Source organism: Triticum urartu, chromosome 7A, assembly GCF_056163025.1.
Source record: "Triticum urartu cultivar PI428250 chromosome 7A, HENAU_Tu73, whole genome shotgun sequence".
Lineage (NCBI taxonomy): Eukaryota > Viridiplantae > Streptophyta > Magnoliopsida > Poales > Poaceae > Triticum > Triticum urartu.
In genome coordinates, this window is record NC_141879.1 from 144339768 (window position 1) to 144357544 (window position 17777).

Here is a 17777-nt window from a genome sequence, read left to right on the forward strand (position 1 = left end):
AGAAAACCCAAAAATATTTCCTGTTCTTCTTTTGCTTGTTGGGAGCTTTCCCGTGTAAATAGTTTTATTTCTTTTTTTTATTTGGGGTCGATAGGAGAAGACCATGATTAAACTGTTGAAGTCACTCTTATATGCATTATTGTTGATCTGACAAAAGAGCCCATATTGCCTTGTCTTCTCCAGTTTATTGAATGCTTGCAGATTCCAGTTTAGTCCAATGCACGTGCACTATTACTATTATTCATACTATTCAGTCGTGCAATTGAAAGGCAATTATGACGATATATGATGGACTCACTGAGATGAGAAAGGCTGGTATGAACTCGACCTCTTTTGTTTTTGTAAATATGATTAGTTCATCGTTCTTGATTCAGCCTATTATGAATAAACATGTTTGCAATGACAACTAGAGATCATAATTTTTTGTGCCATGCTTGATTAGCTAGGAGCTTATAATGGTTTACCTTGCGTGCCAACATGCTATTAAAATAGTTGTGATGTGGTATGATAGGGTGGTATCCTCCTCTGAATGATTGAAGTGACTTGACTTGGCACATGTTCACGCATGTAGTTGCAACAAAATCAAGATAGCCTTCACGATATTTATGTTCATGGTGGATTATATCCTACTCATGCTTGCATTCGGTGTTGATTAATTTTAATGCATGTTCGTGACTGTTGTCGCTCTCTAGCTGGTCGCTTCCCAGTTTTTTGCTAGCCTTCACCTGTACTAAGCGGGAATACTGCTTGTGCATCAAACTCCATAAACCTCAAAGTTATCCCATATGAGTCCACCATCTATACCTACTAATAAAGCAAGGTGTGTTTCGCCATTTTTTTCATCCGTTCACCGCCGAAAAGAACTTTTTTGCTATCCGAGGTGGTACTAATTTTTTATGCCGAAAATAATTTCTGTACATGGGCCGCGCGCTCTGGCCCAGCGAAGCCAGCCCACTTATTTATCTGCCAACGTAGCTGATAAAATACTATTTCCCGCACTAGGCGACAAATGGTCGAGTTTTGCACAGGACAACCAATATTGGGCTAGCCCATTTTTCTTTGTTTCTGTGTTTTACTTCTATTATTATTATTTTTTTATCTCGTTTTTCCCTTCCAATTTTATTTTTATTTTATCATTTATTTTGTAAATTAAAAATTCTCAAAAATGTTCAGAATTAATTTTTTTGTAAATGTTCAGAATTCCAAAATTTTCTTGCTATTTTGTAGAATATTCAGAAGATGCAAAAAGTTTCCCATTTTTGCAAAAAAACATACTTTTCAAAATTGTTGGAGATGTATAAAAAGAAACTGGCATTTCAAAAAATGCATCAAATTAAGAAAATATTATTATTTTTATTTAAATTGTCAAAACTAAAAATGATCTTCGTGTATAAAAGATACACATTTTCTAAAAATCTTATGAAACACATGTTCCAATTTTAAAAAATGTTAAAAAATACAAATAATGTTCATGTTTTTTTGTCGGATTTTCGCACAGGACAACCAATAGTGGGTTGGCCCATTTTCTTTGTTTCTGTGTTTATTTCTATTTTATTCTCCTTTCCCTATCTCTTTCTTCCCTTCCAAGTTTATTTTTCATTTAGAATTTATTTCTGAAATTAAAAACTCTCAAAAAAATTCAGACTTAAGAAAAACAATTTTTTGAAAATGTTAAGAACTCCAAAATTTTGTTGCTATTTTGAAAAATATTCGAAACCTGCAAAAAAATTCCCGTTTTTTAAAAAACAATTATTGTTTTTAAAAATTGTTTGAGATTCTTAGATTAAAGTGGCATTTCAAAAATGCTCCAACTTCGAAAAATATTCCTTTTTAGTGAAATTTGCACAATTAAAAATAATGCTTTGTATAAAGATACACATTTTCTAAAAATCTTATGAATTTTCAACACATGTTCCCGTTTTTAAAAAATGTTCACAAAGTCAAATAATGTTAATATTTTTATAAAAAAAGTTGGTATTTTCAGAAAATGTTTGATAATTTAAAAAGATGTTCCTTTTCATATTTTGTTCATGTTTTTTTAAAGTGTACATAATTAAAAAAAACTGTTCCATATTTAAAAAATTGTTCATGTCTCTTAGAATATTTAGAAACTTCATACCTTAAAATCCCCTCGATCGACATGATTGAAAGGAAAAGTAGATTGAATAACTCATGTGCCTTATCTGACGTACGGTGACGTAACAAAACTCTTAAATGCCCTCGATTAATGAATGGAAAAATAGCAAATTGATTCTTTCACACGCGGCGAAACTGAGAACCTAAACGTTCTTTTTTTCATGTGCACATAAGATTTTGCTTGCACATATAATTGTCACTGACTTTAAATGCATACTATTTATCTCCCGTTGCAACGCATGGGCATATGCTAGTACCTACCTATATACGGTACCTACTCGCCGTTTCAAGTAAATTTGTATGTGCCAAACTCTAAACCTTCAAATAAATATCTTGTTTTGTATGCTCGAATAGGTCATGTATCAACTAGGGCTGTCCGTATCTTCCATGTTAGATGAGTTATTCTCAAGAGGAGTGGACTCTGCTCCTCACTCCCGAGAAAATGGGTGGTCACTGGGATGCCCAGTCCCATACTTTATGCAAACTAAATCAAAATAATTGAAAACAAAACTCCCCCTGGGACTCTTATTAGTTGGAGGCACTCATTGTTTCGAGCAAGCCATGGATTGATGCTTGTTGGTGGAGGGGGAGTATAAACTTTACCACTCCATTTGGGAACCGCCTATAATGTGTGTAGCATGGAAGATATCGCCATCTCTTGGTTGTTATGTTGACAATGAAAGTATACCACTCAAAATATTATTCATATCTATTTTAAAACTGAGCTCTGCCACCTCTACAAATCCCTGCTTCTCTCTACGAATGGCCTATCTATTTACTTTTATGCTGAGTCATCATCCTCTTATTAAAATGCACTAGTTGGAGAGCACCGCTGTCATTTGCATTCATTACTGTTAGTTTACATTGAGTATGACTTGATTGGATCTCTTTTACCATGAAATACAGTGTCTAGTCAGTCCTTGATCTTTAAAGGTGCTCTGCATTTATGTTTTGCGGTCTTAGAAAGGGCTAGCGAGATACCATCTTGTTATATCATATTATGATTGTTTTGAGAAAGTGTTGTCATCCAAGATTTATTATTATTGCTCGCTAGTTGATTATGCCATTGATATGAGTAAACATGAGACCTATGCTTTATTATGAATATGGTTAGTTCATAATCTTTGCTGAAAACTTGAATGCTGGCTTTACATATTTACAACAACAAGAGCAAACAGAGTTTGTAAAAGTTTTTCTTTATCACTTTCAGTTTATCAACTGAATTGCTTGAGGACAAGCAAAGGTTTAAGCTTGGGAGAGTTGATACGTCTCCGTCGTATCTACTTTTCCAAACACTTTTGCCCTTGTTTTGGACTCTAACTTGCATGATTTGAATGGAACTAACCCGGACTGATGCTGTTTTCAGCAGAATTGCCATCACTACAAAAAAACACTTCCGTGATGATACGTGTTTGTCACAGTAGGTCGCGTTTTTTGTCATGCATGTACATCCATGACAAATTTATGACAGAATCAAGATAGTCATACCTGTGCTGTTGTAGAAGTGTTTCATGACATTACCAAAATTATCATCACGGAAGTGTCCACTTCCATGACGATAAATCGCGTGTCACAGAAGTGCTTTCGTCAAGGGTGAGCGACACGTGGCATCCACCGTAACGGAACGCCGTTAAGCTATCGGGTCGGGTTTTGGATCTGATAACCCGTTAACAGCCCCGACCAATGGGAAATTTCCACGTGTAAAATTCTTATTGGCCGGATGAAACACGTGTCAGCTCGTCAGTGGGTCAGATAGGCGCCTATGATACGTCGACACGTGGCACGGCCCAACAGAGGCCCATTCCTGTGAAAAGGCCGGCCCATTTGACTTGGTCAAATGGTGGCGGGCCGGCCCATGGAAAGCCTGTTAACAGTCTGTTCGCATATAACCCATTTACAGCCCGCTAACCCAAGGCCCATTACGCCCTATCCGAATTAGGCCCAGTAGCGTCATCTGGGCCATCCAATATGATTCCAGCCCATTTTCACTTCTGGCTCATGTATGGCCCATGACATCTTTCGGCCCATATGAGGCCCTATGTAACTCTTGGCCTATTAATGGCCCGTGGTGAAACTGGCCCGTAATGAACAGTGTATCACTTTACACTCATTAACGGCCCATGGTGAAACTGGCCCGTAATGAACAGTGTATCACTTTATACCCATTAACGGTCCGTTATTCCGTTGGGCCGTTTCCAGCCCATATTATCTTTCGGCCTTCTCAGAGCCCATTTATTCTTGGGCTCATTTCCAACATTCGTTTACTTATGGCCTGTTACTGTCATTTTCTGCTTGTGGGCCAAATTCAGCCCGTGGTTACAGTCGGCCTGTTTGTGGTCCGTTAATACGTTGGGCTGTTTTCATAGCGTCATCAAATACGGCCTATTAACGATGGACCGTTACGGTCGGCCCATGAACGGACGATTCCAACTCTAGCCCGTTTACGGCCATAATGCGGCCTATTATTGGCCCATGTTTGGCCAATCGATCATACGGCCCGTATAAGGCCCATTGATGATACAGCCCGTCGAAGGCCCATTGTTTCTACGGCCCGTAGAAGGCCTACTATTTCTACGGCCTGTAGAAGGCCCACTGTTTCTACGGCCGTAGGAGGCCCAGTGTCACTACAGTAAATATTAGCCCATGGTTATTGTGGCCTAGTTTTAAAACATAGGTTATTGCAGCCACTAGTTAACCACGGAAAAAGAACTGCAATGACTACAAGCAAACAAATAAACAAGACAACAAGGAAATAAATAAGCAAGCAACTAACGCTAGGCTATCACGGTTATTACACATATTACATCCACTGGGCATCAAAGTTCGCCACCAGTGCAAATATAGGGAACAAAGCAGTATATCATATACACTGGCCGTCAAAATTGGCCACCAGTGCAAATAAATGCGGCAGCAAAACAAGAGCATAACTGAAACAACTTCAGAAGAGCTCAAGAAACGTTATCCTGGGTATCCACCATGCTGGAAATAAGCTTAGCAAGCTGATTATCTTTGTCCTGTTTGGCGCTAAAATCCTCCAATGCTTGTTGTTGCACCAGAAAGTATGCATCTGAATGCTCCAGGGACTTCCGCAGTCCTTCCGCTTCTTGTCGCAGCACAGCTGATCGATGTCTTTCAGCTTGTAGTTGAGACTCAAGAAACCGAACTGATTCAGACAGTGAGTTTGAATAGCTTGTGCAGGCGGTAGTGGCCAGTAACTCCAACACTAAACCAAGACAGGATGTGTCACTATCCTGAACCTTATCTGCATTACTTCCTTTACCGTTTCTTAATAAGGCACTCTTCCCCAATATTCTGTCAGCATTCTAAAAGAAGAAACAAGCAGACACATAACAAGTTTAGCACGTACTAGTATATGAAACTCATTTCGGTGAACCAGTTCATTAGTAAGGTGGACAGGATTAAACTACCAAGTCTTCTATTGCCAAGTACTAGTACATAATAAAAGCATCAAACAAACATATATCTATGTCCTATGGTAGCAATGGAATCTTAAATTAGAACAATTGTTCTTCAGGCTTATGCACTTGTTCTACATGAACAGAGTACAGTAAGACGCAAGAATATAATACTTAAAAATAGAAAATGAGCTCATAGACCTTACCACATTCTTGGTTCGGGACCAGTACAGAACAAGGCGTTCCCAGTCATCGTCCAGTAAATGTGTCTCAGGAGAACGTAGGGGCATTTGATGAGTTTCTTTGCCGGTGAAGTATGTTTTCTTCAGGTAATTCTGATACTGCCACCAAGCATTCTTGAAGATAGCAGAGGTATTAGCACAGGTTACCTCATCCTGAGCTTCCAAATCGGTCCTTCTCTATAGAGAAAAATTGGAAAATTTGTTGTATTATAACCATCATGGAGGTAGGATGTATGGGACGAAGCAAAGTAATTGCCATGAATAACATTACTTACACATAACTCCTGGACAAACGCCTGCAACTTGCATTTTCCTTCATCTTCAGTATAATATTTCCAAGATGGGAAGATACGCACATATGATTTAACAACATCAAATGCGATAGATGCTAAACTATGACTAGCTGGTTGTGCTTCCTCCACAGGAATAGGCGTACTAACTGGTGGAGTTGGGGTTCGCCGTGATAGTACTGGCCCTTTGGGCACTGGAGCTGCCTTACTAACTGCTCTTGTTTGGGAGCTCTGTGATGGAGATGGTGCTGTGTCAACAGGAACTGGGTTACTATCGGCTGGGGTTGGGGTTAGATTGGGTGAAGCTGGTTCTCTGTCCATCGTAGTAGGGGTACAATCTGCGAGAGTTTGGGTTATGTGTGGTAGGGCTGGTTCTTGTGCATGTACAACCGGGGTGCTATCTCCACCAAGAGGTAGCACTGTTTTATTTGAAGACCGTGTTTTTAGTCCGCTAGATACTGGCATCACCCGCTCCAATTCAAATGGCTGATAAACAGGAAACATAGTTGAATGTACAGACATTGTATGAGAGACAGATGCAATAGATAGTGTGGAAAAAAGAGGGCATGAAATAGTTGACATGTATATTGTTTAACTAAAACGGATAGCATGACATAATTTCACATATATGATGTCTATCTAAACTGGATAGCATAGCATAACATAATTCAAAGATATGATGAATAACTAAACAGGATCGCATGACATAATTCACCTACATGTTATCTAAGTAATTAGCATCATTTAACTCACATATGTGATTTATATGCTAAACAGAGGGCATTCGATATGATGTCTGAACTAAGAACATGGTGTTGAATATTGTGTATATGATGTCTAAACTATGCAATGCAAGACACCGTATGCATGATATGAGCAGTATAATCGTGCCAAGTTAGAGCATACACCTCAGTGGGGGAATAGGATTGGTCATCTGTCTCTGAATCCATCTCTGAGGAGCTATCGGGACCCAACAAGAGATCTGCTTCGATAGGTAGCACTGTCTGCTCTGAAGGCCTTGTTTTCACTCCAGATTTTTCCATCTCCCACCCAAATGGTTGATTCACAGGAAGAGTAGTTTAATGTACAAACATTGTCGACAAATGGAAATGTAATGAAGAAAAGGATGGGCAAGATATCATTCAAATATATGATGCCTGGTTAAACAGGATGGCATTGCACATTTCACATATATTATGGCTGGCTAAAAGACATGAGACTGCATAATTCCCATATATGATATAAAAACTAAACAGGTGGCATTACAGAACATGTCTAAACTAAGCAGATGACATATATGATGTCAAAAGTAAGCACTGCAAGGCAACATATGCATGATATGACTAACATCATGCCAAGGTAGAGCAAACACCTTGGGGGGTAAATAGGAGTGGTCAGCGGCGTCCGAATCTGCCTCAGAACAGATATCTTCCTCTGGATTACAATCTGGAGAGGGGTAGGGAGGGTTTGCCATTGAACCCACCATGGAGCGATGTCTGCATGACATTGTATTGCCGCGCAAAACTCTTCTCTTTTTCTCTACATGTTCAGCATGACTGTGTACAATATCTGACATGCATACGAAAAAAATATGGTGAGATTATGTAAGGAGAGCATGCAGAATTAGAGTGATGGTAACAACCAGTGGATCAATGTTTTTCCGTTGAACCAAAATAGCCCTAATGGATCGACGTGAATGTATAGTAATAAGTGATGCAACAAGTGTACAACCTCTTTGCCGTAGCCGTGTCGACCTCAGCATCATTGGGTTGGTCGCTGAAGAAGTTGAGGCATAGGTGGCTGTCGGAGGTGTGGAGGAAGATCTGAGGAATCTATAGACGGCGTCCAGGGCACTGCTCTGTTGTGATGGATCGTTCTGTCGTTGGAGCAGCTCCGGTGAGCCGTAAGACGTCAAGGCTGAAGCAGCACAAGACAGACATCGTCAATCTCAAGTGGGATTCTAATAGCATCTCCAATAGATGATGTAAAATGGATGTAAAATTAACATCACCAAAAACCACCTGACTACAACAGATGAGGTAAAAACTGTTGACTCTGAACTTAACTATTGAAACTGAAATTTACTGTGGAATCTGAATGCTACTGTCGAAACTGAACGCAATGGTAGCAGAGAGGCACTTGACATGTAGTTTAGGGAGGGCTTGCAGTTCATCTTCAACCTGCACCCCCCTGAGCCGCCGGCCACCACCGGCCGAACCGCCGGCCCCAGCGCCGCCTCGCCGCCCTGAAACAACTCGCCACCGCCGCCTCGGCCAGCCCTCTAGGGCCCCCGCCCACCCTGAACCCTAAGATAGATAGTGGGGTACCTCTCCGGCGAGCCCCCATCCCCGCTGCGGGTGGTTCTTCCTTAACTCCGGCGAGCCCCCCCAACCCCTGAAAATCGACTGACCCATAAGTCGATTCAGTCGACTGAAGTGTGGCTTAATCGGAGCAGAGCAGCAGCACGAGCGAGGGGGAGAGCAGCAGCAGCAGCTGGGCGAGCGAGCACTCGAGCGAGAGCCGGAGCAGTAGCACCAGATCCGACTGGTATGGCCGCCGCCGCCGAAGGGGCCTCGCACTGGGGGAGAGCTGCCGTGGAGATGTCGCCCGTGGCGCCGGCTTCAAGGTAGCCGCTCCATGGGGGTGCGGGATGGAGCACCGTCGGCGCCGGGAGGTCGAGTTAAGGAGAAGGTGCGATGTGATGAGTGTACAACCTCTTTGGTGGCGCCGAGTAGGCCTCGGCTTCGTCCGAGGAGTCGGTGAGGATGCTGCGGTTCCGGTGGAGCAGGTTAAGGCAGCGCTGTGGGGATGGAGCAGCTGCGATAGACGAGGCGGTCGTCGGAGCAGCTCCTTGGAGGTGGAGGACGAGGCGGCTGAACTGGCGGGACAGCGAGATGGACGACGGATCCTCATCCGGGGAGGTGGACGAGGGACGTCGAGCTGTTGCGGTGGACGACGTCGTCGGGGAAGAGGCTCCGGCTGGGCAGCGGTGATGTGGCGGACAGAGGAGGGTGGGGTTTCGCGGCTGGAGCGGAGAGGTTATGGCGGCCTGGGATTTCGAATGGTGAAAAGGGGGCGATGGGAGGTGGTGAAGCATGACTTAGGAACGCGCTTGTCCAAAATGTAGGGTGTGTTACAAAAGTACCCCCCACCGATTTGAACTAGCGGCCCTTTCGGCTCAGGGTTATAAGGGGGATTTCACGTGTCGGGATTTGGCAGCTGGAGGGAGTTTTCGCACGCGTTGTAATTTCGGGATAGCAAGGCGGGGGTTGTGAAGGCGCCAGTTTTGGGAGCACAATATCTGAATTTTCGGGATATAACAAGACGCGGGTTGAATTTTAGGGACAAGCCTAACGTGTAGTAATATTGTACTTGTACGTACCAAATCAATTCGCACTTCCCTCAACCAAAAAGAAAACGAAAAAATAAAACTATTCACACCACACAAAGAGAGAGTCTTGCCCCGTTTTACTATACAAATGCTATTCAAAGCTACTCCCTCCTTCCGTCTATATAGGGCCTAATGCGTTTTTCGATGCTAACTTTGACCAAATATTAGAGCAATGATATATGGCATGCAACTTACACAAAGCACATCATTAAATTCGTCTGTGAAAGGTTCTTTCAATGATATAATTTTCACATTGTGCATGTCATGTACTATTAATCTTGTCAATAGTCAAAGGCGGTCTTAAAAATCTCATTACGCCCTATATAGATGGAAGGAGGGAGTATGAATCCATGTTATGTCCGATTAAATTTTTTCGCTTGCTGTATAATGCATGTAACCTACTCATACCAACATTTTAGTGCATTCCAAATGTCTATATACCGCTGCAATTTGAACTAAATTTGAATTCGTTTCTCTATTTCAATAAGAATCTACAATCATGATTGTTGCAACTTCAACCATCATAGTTTCCTTGCTATCTGCCAGATATAAATCAGACGACCTATAATGCAGGATGGCAGGCACACCATCATCAACAACTCCGTTTTTCTATAAGAGTAGAGATAAAATATATTAAATGTAGTATACCATGTTCATAACCACACCATGTGTATCACCATTATAAATATTCACACATCCGTCAATTTGAAACACTATGATAAATTCTTCAAATATCCGAATTCACTTTTTATAATGAAGTATATATGATCTCTATTCGTCTTTTGCACCCACACAACCCTCTTATCTTTGTAGCTAGCGCTAACTTTCTCTTGTGCATGCACACGGCCGCATCCCTCTCACCCTCCCTCAGCATTCTCTAGCTCCATCGCGCAAATTCGTCTTTTCACTTTAGGTCGTTCACCCATGGTGTGTGTAGGCCCCCCAGCTCCTTCTTTACGGCACACATCGATCGATATGCCTCTCTAGCCAGGTGTGCCTAGCACAAACACAAGCTTCCCCTCTTCTCTTGTCACCGTCCATGCCTCACTCCCACCACTCTTTTCATCGTTCTCGTACTCGCACACTCCTCCCCCTCGATATAGTATGCCTCTCGTACCACCTCCTACATGCATCCCTCTCTCTCTATCCTTCTCCTCGTGCCTCATTTGCTTCTAACACACACATGCATGTATACCGATCGATCTCCCAACATATACCTAGATTGACTTTAACTACCCCCCATTGATCGACGTACCTCACAAGTTATGTCTCTCCTTTCTCTTACAAAGGGCGATTGATCTTCCTATGTAGTTACGTCTGCTTACCACAGCCACATCGCCCCCTCATCATTCGTGCATGCCTCCTGACCCGTCTCTCACTCGCACGTACACAGACAACAAGCAGCCATCTCCTCTCTTATTGATATTGCGGGCGTGCCCTCCGTTTGTCTAGCAAGCCTATCCCACCATTTGTTAGAAGCAACTCCACTACCACCCCCTCCAACACTCTAGCTCTATTTCTCTCCCAACCTTATTCATCTCCTGCACATATGCATGGATGCCGATCGATCTCCCTTAATACATGAGGCAGATTGATCTCCTTAATACATGAGGTAGGCCTCTCTCCTCGTCCACACATATACCAGCCATTGTACCTCTATAGTTAATTGGGCCTCCCTCTTCCCCCACCACACACCGATAGACGAGCGCTGCAGGTAGGTATCCATGCCACAGAGACAAATTGCACATGTCCCATCTCACGTTCCAGTAGGCCAGCCACTCTATATCTTTGACGTGGGCACACACAAATTCGATGGCACTCTTTATCGATCGCGCGCGCACACACACACACACACATCATCCCTCTCTTCGATTCTATGGACACCTCAAGCCGATGATACCTCGACTCTCTTCTCGTGGATCGCCCCCTCTATATATATGTTATATCCAGGACTCCATTTCACACACATTGCATGTGTTAAATTTTTTGATTGACCCCCCCCCCCCACAAAAAAACTCTCAAGAACCCACACACTATATCTCTCTAGGTTTGTATCTCTCTCACACAACCCCACGTAGGTGGTGTACGTATACAATAAGAGAATAGGTGCACCGTGCATGTACTCACGCTTCGTGCCTAGCCACACCCGTGCGGGTACACAGTGGAGCTCATTTCTCCACAGAAGCTGAATTTTTTTTTTGAAACATCAAGTGGCCAGAGACTCGAAAACTTATTTGCCCATTAGTGACTTGTCAGGGCGGTGGATTTAGTTTGTACGATAATGCTGCATCCACCTAAAGTAACGAAATTTCTTACGTAAACTTCCTAGTAATTCCCTCTTCGTAGGTGCAGCATTACTCCTAACATTTGTAATATCAGTTTGAAACTTGTAATATTGCCGTGTCCTATTCCTGCGTTTTCAAAATCCTGCGAATCAAACAGGTCTTGAGTTGGTGATGATGTTGTGCCTCCCATCTTTCACCAATAGCCGTCGGATCTAGATCTGACGCATACAAACCAAGCTTCTCCATTTTTGCAAAAAGATGCCCGCACTTGTTCCCTATTTACAAACAACTCCTTGTCTCTCACAATCAGCCTCATCTCCTCCCCACCACATCTAGGAGTAGAAGGCCGTGGAAAAATCTGGCGCGATGGCCGCTGCCGGAGCCGTCCGCCCCCAATCTTGGTGTTCCGTGCAATGCACGGGCATCTACGCATGGGAAATTATGTCGAACAGGGCTAGTTGTAAGCAGGCTAGCTCTACAGCCATGATGATAGTGACTGCAGACGATGAGGCTGACTATGGTATGCCGAACACGGCGCCTATACTCAGGTGTCATCTCCGGCGCAGGGTCTTGTCACTTCACTGTGAGGAGCAGCACGTAATAATTTGACCAATGGGTAGTACAGTGCTAGTACTCCTACTACTACATTGGTACTACTACTACTAGTACTAGTAGCACCACCATCTGGATTTAGGAGTACTACCACGTCCATCTAGATTTTAGTATTTGACTAGCAATATCTAGTAATGCATTTCACCAAAAATGTACTACTCCCTCTGTAAATAAATACATGGTGTTTTATTCCTATCGGCGAGAGAACTTAATGTTTTTTGCTACTCCTAACTAGAGTACTAATAGGATTACATGCAATGAACTAAACACTGCATGTCATGTTTGGTAGTCTCAAGTCATTGAAAGCATGCACGGCCCACATCTCTCATTGGTTGATATGTCACGAAATAAGAAACAAGGAGGGAGTTAATGCACCGTGCCTAAGTATTTTGGGATTATTTGGTTTTCGTAAGGTGACTTACACAACATTTTTGTTTACATGCATTAACATTTTATTAGTTAAATCAAAGGTCAAAACTTGGCGAAAAATGCAAAGGGGACCAATAAACCAGTAAACATCAAACTTCTCTCGTTTGGCCCCAGCTAGAGGTCCGGTGAGATGACTATACTGCACCGGCACGGAGGGGGACGCGGCTTCATTGACTTATGGCAACTGCCTTTGGGTGAATGACACGTGGCCCCAGGGGGTGGCTGGCCCACCTATCATACAGCCAAAGGCAGGTGCAGTAGAGGGCCGAGGAGTAGTACGAAATCCTACGCACCTACACATGCTAACCAAGGGCTGAGTGATCACTCGAATCGCAAGATCAGTTGACTAGAAGCTACGCTAGACCCATGGAGGCGATGAGCACGAGCATCAGCCAGCTGTGCCAGATGGTCCACAATGCCGGCCTGCGGCCCGACACCGAGGAACGTCTCCAGGTAGTATTGCTTGAGGCCGCCAGGGCGAGGGGCTGCTTGGACAACAGCTTCGTCTCCTTGTTCGACGAGGTCCTCGTCGGTTTCCTCGACAAGTTCACCGTCGTCGAGAAGCTTGCGGACGACTTTGACATAAGCCTCCAACCGATGCGCCCAGGCTCTGTGATGCCTGCCACCCTCAACGGCCACTATGGTAACAACCTCTTCGACGCACTGGTGGCCCTGCGACTGCCCGCCGTCACGCTGGAGAATGTCCACCTCGAGGTCGCGCTAACTGCGCGGCGCCTGGCGCAGCAAGACACCATCGACATAATCACCCATGTCTACGCGCAAATCATCCACAAGGACTACTACATGCAAGAGGAGGACGATTGGACGCTGGCCTTCTTGGAGCGCAGGGCAACCTTGGACGGCACTGTTCAGAAGCACGTTGAGCTCGCCGCCAACGCCACTGCTTCTCACACGTCGGTTGGTGACCCGGCGCACTAGGGCGTGAGGATGTCGTTGAACGTTGATGGATCCGTATGTATTTTTATCTTTCCGTCAAATCCATGTAGTAGTATATGATACTACAGTAATTATCTTACCTTTCGCATCAACTTCATAATTTTTGTACGTACTCCATGCATGAACGACGCCAGAACCAAACTCCTCATTACTTTAGGCAAAATCGTTATTTTCTATCTATCGATCGCGCCATGGAGCAGAACCAAATTTTACAAGTTACGAGTTCAAAAGGAAAAGCCTGCCGTGTTCGCGTCGCACCCCCACACGGTTGGTCCGGCACGCCGCTCAAGCGGGAATGCGTGCAGTGTTGCATTTTCACTTACAAGTGGGACCACAGTTGAGCAAACCGACTATCGGCAAACCCCCACCCCGCCCACCGCGCGATGGCTGAGAAAACAGGAGGGAGAAGAGATGGTTGTAGCACGGACTCCAAGAAAATTGGTGTCGGATGGGACTCGTGTGGGTGGCGTGTGCCGTACTGCTAGACGTGAATGCTAGTTATGGCCCATGCCACCCCACTATATCAAGCCTATATCGAGGTACATAGAACAAATTTCCTGCAGTCCGTGCTCAGCCCTCCTCTATCTCTCTTCTCAGCCAGCCAGCGGACGCACGGAGCCCATCGTCTGTTTGCTCACATGCGGCCCCACATGTCAGTGAAAACGCAAGAGGACCCACTGAACTTGCACATCTTTCACCTCGACGTGCTGGTGATGAAAAACAAATCCAATAAAGTTCTTCGGTGGCCGCTTTTGGAGTTACTCAAGAGTAGTAAGATTCTATTTACAGTTTAACCCAAGATGCCATCTCGTGGCTTCAACTACCACTGTATTTTCTTTCATGACATGACCTGGATGCTGGATGTCCCACGTGTCGGCAAAAGGAGGAAGAACCCGACCAAATCTTCGGTTCTGCTCTCGGATTAGACTAGTTGTGCTAACTTAAAAAATTTATTGTGTACTCCCTCCGTTCCAAAATACTTGACTTCCATTTGTCCAAAAATGGATGAACCTATATACTAAGACATGTCTAGATACATATATATTTTGACAAATAGAAGGCATGTATTGTGCAACGGAGGGAGTAGAATGTATGCAAGTTTTTGTATTGGGAAGAAGAGTACATCCATATATTGATAGAGCGCAATTTAGTAGATGTTCTATCACTTTTAGCTAGCATAGACGCAAGATCGAGCCTCCGCAGATCAACAATGAATACATCGAGAAGGCACTAATCCAACTTACAGGAGTAGTAAAATGTATTCTTGTGGTTCTTGTTTTCTTTGGTCTTGCTTTTCTAGTCAAAATTATCGTTGGAGTTCGTGCAAAACGGAGGTGCGTTTGGGGTCATGCATTGGAGTTGGCCTTACAAGTGGGACTGCAGTTAAGGAAACCGACTATCGGCAAACCCCCACCTGGCCCGCCGCGCGATGGCTGAAGTTAGAGAAACGACAAGGTTGAAGAGATTGCTCTAGCGCGGACTCCAAGAAATAATATGGTGTCAGATGGATGTTGTGGTGGTGGCGTGTGCCGTACTCCTGGACGTGAATGCTTGTTCTGGCCCATGCCACCCTACTACTCCTACTACTTACTCCTACTAGTATATAGTATACTAGTATCGAGGATTCGAGGTGCTGGTTACGTACAACAAACACATTAACATATGGCTACAGTAAAAACACCCGCCCGACGCACGAAGCATGTGAAGCTAGTACAAATAGTGTACTACTATTGTTGATTGGCCTCATCCGATAACCTATTGCAATGCACGTACAATTATGTATTCAGAAAATATTTTTTTGCCTCGTCGCACCACTCACTCAGAGAAGCGACTCGAAAGCCATTCATAAATTTAGTAAGTTTATCACAGGCATATCATTTTATTACATACAACAGGTCATCAACCCACATCGACAACGAGGATACATTATAAATACTAAAGTTTTCACCACACAACAAATAACAAACCATGAAATGAACTTTAACTCAACCATCCAGCGGCGTTGGAAACGCTTGCTTTGAACCACAAGTGATTCTCTGGGACGGGCCATCCGTTGTCGATCTAGAGACCAACGCAGGACTGATCATCCAGGCTGAAGCGGCCTACTATATCAGTACTAGGGTAGGTGTCGGTGTCAAAATCGGCGGATCTCGGGTAGGGGGTCCCGAACTGTGCGTCTAGGCCGGATGGTAACAGGAGGCAGGGGACACGAAGTTTTACCCAGGTTCGGGCCCTCTCGATGGAGGTAAAACCCTACGTCCTGCTTGATTAATATTGATGGTATGGGTATTACAAGAGTTGATCTACCACGAGATCAGAGAGGCTAAACCCTAGAAGCTAGCCTATGGTATGATTGTTGATGTGTATGTTGTCCTACGGACTAAAACCCTCCGGTTTATATAGACACCGGATAGGGTTAGGGTTACATAGAGTCAGTTACAATGGTAGGAGATCTGAATATCCGTATCGCCAAGCTTGCCTTCCACGCCAAGGAAAGTCTCTTTCGGACACGGGACGAAGTCTTCAATCTTGTATCTTCATAGTCCAGGAGTCCGGCTGAAGGTATAGTCCGGCCATCCGGACACCCCCTAATCCAGGACTCCCTCAGTAGCCCCTGAACCAGGCTTCAATGACGACGAGTCCGGCGCGCAAATTGTCTTTGACATTGCAAGGCGGGTTCCTCCTCCAAGTACTTCATAGAAGATTTTGAACACAAAGGTAGTGTCCGGCTCTGCAAAATAAGTTTCCACATATCGCCATAGAGAGAATAATATTTACACAAATCTAATCTGCTGACGCACTCCGTAGTGTGACATCACACCATGGCCAAGCTTTTATTCAAAGCGTTTTACTGTCCCATCTCAGCGCGTTATGCGAGGCGGTTTCCTTGGCACGTCTTGTTAAAGTAGAGACCGTGTCCCCTTATTCCGGGATTCTCATTAATACGGGCGTGGGTAACCCAACCGCGCCTTTGATTACGGCGCTTGGGAGATAAGCGAGTTTTACCAGGCTGGTGGGGACATGTAGTTGCGTCCACCCATATAAGGGGATAAGGATCCACCTTTTCACCTACGCCCTCTTCCTCCTTCGCCTATCCATTCTTGCGCACTCGAGCTCCAGCGCCCAAGTCCGCACTCCTCACCTCAACCTTCTCCAGCCATGTCCGGAGCGGGAGGCAAGTGGATGGTCTCCTCCATCACGGAGGGACATATCAAAAAGTTGAGGAAGGCCGGATACCTGTCTAACGACATCGCGTACCGGCTCCCCGAAAAGGGGCAGCTCATCCCCACCCCTAGGCCCCATGAGCGGGTGGTGTTCCTCCCCCATTTCCTTCGCGGACTGGGCTTCCCTCTCCACCCATTTGTCCGGGGATCCATGTTCTACTACGGCCTGGATTTCCACGATCTGGCCCCGAATTTTGTCCTCAACATCTCGGCGTTTATCATCGTGTGCAAGGCTTTCCTCCGCATCCGCCCCCATTTCAGCCTATGGCTCAAGACCTTCAACGTCAAGCCAAAGGTGGTGCGCGGCAACCAGGCGGAGTGCGGAGGCGCCATGGTTGGCAAGATGGCCAATGTCCTATGGCTCGAGGGCTCCTTTGTGGAGACCCTGAAGAGGTGGCAATCGGGGTGGTTCTATATCACCGAGCCGCGCGACGCCGAATGGGTCGCACCCCCTGAGTTCCGGTCCGGACCCCCAACCCGGCTCACGTCCTGGAAAGAGACGGGCCTGTCGTGGGGTAGCAAAAAGGAGGTGACCGGACTACAAACATGCATCCAATCCCTGGTGAACAAGCAGCTCAGGCTTGTCAATGTAGTCCAGGTTATGCTCATCCGCTTGATCCTCCCGTGCCAACAATGGGCTTTTAACCTGTGGGAGTTTGATCCGGCGCGACACCAAACTCTGAGCAAGCTCTTCGACACGACGTACGAAGATGCCTGGAAGGTGCCCTTCAAAGGCGCCAAGGCTCCCGCATCTGCCGCCGAGGATCGCAGATACGGTGCGCAGCGTCACGCTAG